Here is a 6,713-nt window from a genome sequence, read left to right as displayed (position 1 = left end):
AACTGATCAAAGATTGAATAAGTTTATTAATGATAGTTACAAATTGAAGAAACATGTTTATGTAGGTACAAAGAGTGAAGGCAGTTGCAAGTGGCTGCATATGGAATTAACTTTGTTGAGCTATTGTCCTCAAGAATTTATCACCCTACATACCCTAAAAAACTACACTCAAAGATAAAACAGATAACAATCAACATGTATGTAATAGTTTTGTATGATTAGTTTTGGCTATACTTTTTGCACCAAACCCTTAGTATGGTATTGTCGTTGTTTGCTTATCATTTTTGACATTTTGTTACGTTAATATTTGACATTATAATATTTTTATTTTTTAATTCCGGCCATGAAATTCTAGAAAGGATTGTTACCCTTTTGTTAACAAATGTGCTAAAAACATTGTTCAAAGTATGATGGTATATAGCTTGTTAATTTTTTTGTTTAACTTAATGAAGAAAAGCATAATTTGGTCAGCTTCTTTAGGGGAAGAAATAACTTGTAAAACCTTGTTTTTTTCTTTAACAAAGAAAACTAAATTAGGTCAAAAAAAATTTTTCAACTTAGTGACTTTTTTCATGAATTTTCTGGTGATATAATGAGCGTTAAATATATTAATTATTCCTACACCAGTGATATAATGTGTTTTTTTTAATTCTAAAGATTTGCTGTTTGTGGCTTTCTATTCATACATCGGTACATTTTTCAAATTAAACCAAATATTTTTTTCCAATAAATTGGCTCTTAATTTTCATTATTATTATTAATATTATTTGTACTTGCCAATAGTCCCTTCCATTTTTTGTTTTGCCCATTCGGTCATTCCTGTTGACTTTTTTTTTTGTTTCCTAATTGAAGTGATAATTTTCCTCTAACTTTAAAAGTGAAAACTACTTAAAATAATTAACACTACACAAAAGCATATGCATTTACCATAAATATACCATCTATTAACAAGACCATAATTAGTTACCGAAACACTAAAAAGAACCTTATATATGTTACCCAATCCTTCTAAAAGAGGGGTTCATACAAAGCTTAACACAACTACAAATCCTTTTTCCTTTTCCGTATATATAGATTCACAAATATATTATAGTAACAAAAAAAGTATGGTTATAAATACAAAGTACAAATTGCTCTCAAGCGTATGCCTTTGTCAAGATTTACAAGGAAAACAAAGATTAATTCAACAACTAATTACACATTAATAGAGTTCAAATAGTTAACGGGACCATAGCCAATCGTTGTCCAATAGTCAGCAACCATAAATTTGTAATTTATTCTACACCCGGCCAACGGCCCACACGAACTCTGTTATCTGGTCAAAATGATCTTCTATCCTCATTAGGAAAGAACTAATGAATAGAAAAAAAGTTTAATTATTCTGTTAGTCCCTATAGTTTTATCAAATTAGTGAATTGAGACTTTTGTCTTTTTGTTCCTTTCAATTGGGTTCTTACAATGCTTTTAATTTTATAATTAAGTCCTTTATAGTGTAACAGCTGTTAGAGTTAATTGAATATTTCTTTGCAAGTTGAATATATTCATAATTAAAAACCTAACTAAATCTTTGACTGCAGATTTCTTGGACAAAATATTCTATTAATTTTAACGTCTTTGTCTTGAAAATGGCCTAATTACAAAATTAAAAGTAGTATAGGGACCAAATTGAAAAGATGAAAAATACGCGAATCTAATTAAAAATTTGATATAATTATAGAGACCAACATAGTAGTTAAACCTAAAAAAAGATAGGATGTATCCAAAACCACCTTTCAAATTTAAAACCAAGATCTTTAAAACTGCGAGATCTTCTTAAATTAGCACATACTCATCATTATTTAAGGGCAATAATCCATTCCCCAAGGTATGAAGCACTGACTCTTTATCCTTTGACATCTCTGATTTGGACGTTCGGGTGTTATTGCAGGTACCACTCCCTCTTATCATCTATTTAGGATATTGTCGTCGCAGATTACCTTACTGCCTGAACACAGTTCATACTTCATGCATGTTTTCAAATTTTATTTTCAATTTATTGTGTTCAATGAATTTATTTTGTTGATTTGTCTATACTTGTTTTATTTTTAGTTCTTACATCTATTATCATATGAGAAATACTTCAATTCTTATAAAAAAAAAATTTAATTACTCTATTGGTCCCTATAGTTTCGCAAAATTTTTAATTAGGTCCCTATAGTTTTTTTCCTTTTAATTGAGTCTTTGCACCAAATTTTTTTTTAATTGGGTCCCTACACTTTTTTTTCTTTTATTTGGGTCCATGCACCAATTTTTTTTTTTAATTGGCTCCCTATACAATTAAACCAATTACTGTCAAGAGGGACCTAATTGAAAAAAAATGGGTGCATGGACCCAATTAAAAGGAAAAAAAAAGTATAGGGACCTAATTGAAAATTTTGCGACACTATAAGGACTAACAGAATAATTAAACCTAAAAAAACTATCTAAATATAGTTAAAATATATATGAAAAATTAAATTACATTAGAATTTATTTATTTTCTCTTCATATTAAAATCAGAAAATAATACGTAATATTATTAATAAAATATATTTCATATATTGTATTTACTAATTTACATTAAATTAAATGAATATATTAAAAAATTAGACTTTTATGTTAAAAGAATATAAATTTTGGTATACATGAATTTTTAAAATTAGTTTACTTATGAAATATCTTCTTCGTTTTTTGGACATGGTTGAAATGTTTATTGATTCAACGAGAATATCTCTTTCTCTACACAACAGAGTCTCTGTACACTAAGGCAACATTTGTTTACAGGGACGGGACATTGAGACAGAAATATAGATACACAAAATTATTTTTGACTAGGGATAGCAACGGGTCCCCATGGGGCAGGGACATGCCCCCGCCCCCTGCCTCCACAATCTGTCCCCGTCCCCGCCCCGTCCCTGCGGCGGATAACAAGGACCCCGTATCCGCCGGGGACTTAGGTCCCCACGGATATCCATGGATATTTAAAAGAAATTAAAAAAAATAAAGAAAAAATAGGAAAAACTTGAAGAAAAAAGACAATCATCAATGAAAAATTCAAACCTTCAGTTATCTATTATCGCATATCCTCAATCAAATTAACCAAATTTTCTTTAGCCACTGCAAAATGGATTGACTAACAAATACTATAGGTTCAATTAAACAAACTCAGATGAGGCATAATCACAGACAAAAAATTTCATCATTAACACAGAGGCAGCAACTAATGCAAAATGACAGAGGCTAACTTACCAAATCACAGGAAATCTCAAAAATGCCATAGTAATTAACAAATGTTTAAGGTAAATAAAAGTTATAGAAATCAAAGAGGCTGAGTTAGTGGAAGGAATGGCGGCCATGGCGACCAACGGCAGCAACGAAGACTGGACTACAACAAACACAATTTTGCCTCCAACGATCTTTTTGAACGGCGACGAAGATAACCCTCTTCTAATGCGACAAAAATGACATTAGAAGAGGGTGGTGGACTACAGTGAGAGGAGAGGTGGAGACTGGAGAGGATTTGCAAATTTGAGAAGAGAGGCTTAGAGAAAGTGACGGCATTGAGTGAATGAAATTGAGATTTAGGTTTCACGTGAAACTAAAGAAAGTGACGGCACTGAGGGAATGAAATTGGGATTTACGGTTTCACTTTCATACATTCATGTGAAACTAATATATATATAAGGGTATTTTTGTCATTTTGTATATACGGGTATTACACGGATATTTCCGGGGCGGGCCCTGCCCCCCCTGCCCCCGCCCCGTTTATTTAACGGGTCCCTGCCTCCCATCCCCGTGGGGTAAAATTCCTCCCCAAATCCGTTCCTCGGCGGGTAAATCCCGCGGATACCTGCCTCGCCGGAGAAAATTGCCATGCCTATTTTTGACAGATTAGACATAAACAGAGACATTGTGTCTAGAGACAATAAATTAGTGTATTTTGTATCCATCATGACAGGAAGTATACATAAATACTAATAACAGATACAACTATTTTTTTTCTTTCATTATTCTTGTTAATTATTCATAATTATATTTTTTATTATTATATTTTTCTTCTCAAATTTTCTAAATGAAAAAAATAAAAATAAATTAAATTTTTATAATTTATTCTAGTTTATCACCAAAGAATATAAAAGAATACATAATTTTATGTCTCTATTCTTTGTGTCTTATTTTCAGTATCTTGTGTTGTCCTATTATCAGAAACATATGCAGCTTACCAGTTTCTCGCCGTCCAATCACTACACAAACCCAAATTGGTTATAGAAAGGTCATATTTTTTGGGCGATAAAAAGCGGACTCAGAAGGAAAAACACAAAACTAAAACAAACACAAGTACAACAGAAAATTTTATAAAATTAATTAAAAAAATAATTATTATCTAAAATAATTTTTTTTATCTTTATTTTTCGAAATCTATTTTTTTAAAGTTAGAACAGGTTCGCCCACTGCATTGACGAATTTGCAGATTTTGTTGAGGTTTACCCGCTGATCGATAAACTTCATTGAAACTAACGAGATCGTCTACTAGTGCAATAAATTTATTCAAATTTTTATACAATTTGAATCATACTGGTATATTCTTTTTTTTTTCTTTTAATTCACATCATTTAAAATTGTAAATTATAAAATNNNNATTGTAAATTATATTTATTTAAATTTTAAATTTAAATTTTTTTATAATTCACAATTTTAGATTAAGTGAATAAAGGAAAAAAAAATTAAAATATACCAACACACGTTCCAAATTGTATGAAAATAAGAGTAAATTTGCTAACTAACGGACAAACTCGTTAATTTCAATGAAGTTTCAATAAAGTTCGCCCCTGCTTCAATAAAATCATGCTTCAACTTCAAAAATACAAAGGATTTCAAAAAATAAAGATGGAAAAATTTGTTTGGGAAAATATTTTGTTTTTAAATTTTTTTGTCAAATAATTTGCCCAATACAGCTAATTGGTATAAAGTGCAATTTATTGAGCAACTGGTTTTTGGTCAAAGTGTGGGCCATAGACCCAACCCATATATACAGAACCCAAAAGCTAAACCTAAATCAAATATTAATTAGTTATTTAACTTTCATTATGAATAAATTAATTATTTAACTTTCACTATGAGTAAATTATATACCTAACAAATATTAATAACTTGTTAATTAACCTACTCTATGCTACCTCAATATCATCCAGTGTACTCATATATTAAAATACTAATCCTATAAAATTTTCCTAAATAAAATCACATACACTTAGTAATTTGAATGATAAAGATAACACTAATCTTAATCTTAAAGTCTATAACTCCCACAATGTGCCAACTACCGTTTAGGCGGTTCATATCAGAGTTTTGTGCTTTCGCGCGTGCAATAACGTCCGAAAAACTAATAAATATCAAAAAAACGGTGTGAGAAAGAGAGAAATATAGAGACAAAGTGAGGTCAGGAGCGCTATGAACGAATTTTATTCATAGGCGCTCTCCAACCTTATTTCGTTTACAGTGTAAATGAGACATGTGTTATAACACGTGTGCAAACGTCTTACATTGACACGTGTTTGTATTTTATTTCGTTTACACTGTAAACGAGATAAATAACTTAATAAAAATTTGTAAATATCTCTCAAATTAATATATATTGNNNNAGTAGGTTTTATAACTAATGGATCACATATGGAAGTTCAATAAAAAAAATACAAAAAAGCTATAATAAAGCCAAACCATGAAAGATTCACTTGGAGACCTAGTATCACAGTCCAATATTTCATTACCGGACCAAACATGTAAAGATCCACGTCCACTGCATCCAAGCCAATGTCAGCAGCATGGCTTGCTTCTAAACCTTCAACATCACGCATTCACAGCCGTTAACCTCTCTGTATTATATCTGCAAGCTACTCCCCCACCTACCAACATAGTTCCACGTGTTAGCATGACACTCTTTTAGGAAAATATCTGTAAATGGTCATCTGTATACTAAAATTGCCCACAGATCTAATGTAAAATATTAATCCTAGTCCAAACAAATTTTAAATATAAAAACATAAAATAATCATAAATGCTAAGTTTTTTTTTAAATTTAGTTCAAGAGTGTCCTTAATGTTAGTAAAGTATAATAAGTTATTATAAAAATTATTATATTTGAAAAAATGCGTGAAATTTATTATTATATTTGAAAAAATGCTATAGTAGTAGTTAAAATTTGCAACCAAGCAATTCTTTTTAAAATTAGAGTACAACAAACATTTTATGAATCCTTTCTATTTTATGAACCTTTTATATTTAAATTTTATTTCTTTGAACTAATCCTAAAAAAGCTACTAAGCTAATATAAATAATAACTAAAATCTAATAATATTTAGCCTGCAAATGAAACAACTTTTTTATTTCTTTGGCTAAAGCCTATAAATATAACTATTACATAGTTCTCATGTTTACTATTGTTTTTTGTTGGTATTGTTTTCGTATTTATTTATTCAACCTAATTCCATTTATTTTTCTAGTGGACCCAAAAACAACTTATTTCCATTAATTTTTGAAATTATTAATCCACACTAGCCATTTAAACAAAAAGGACCTCTTACTGCTCAGGAACCCCAACGGCAACCACTACCGTTACATGGGAGAGTTTGGATTATTTTAAACTTTTTTATTAATATTACTCATATTAGATTATTATAAAACTTAAGAATTTTTTT

This window comes from Arachis ipaensis, chromosome B04, assembly GCF_000816755.2.
Source record: "Arachis ipaensis cultivar K30076 chromosome B04, Araip1.1, whole genome shotgun sequence".
Classification (NCBI taxonomy): domain Eukaryota; kingdom Viridiplantae; phylum Streptophyta; class Magnoliopsida; order Fabales; family Fabaceae; genus Arachis; species Arachis ipaensis.
The sequence above is the reverse complement of the archived record's forward strand: the minus strand, read 5'-3'. Positions refer to the sequence as shown.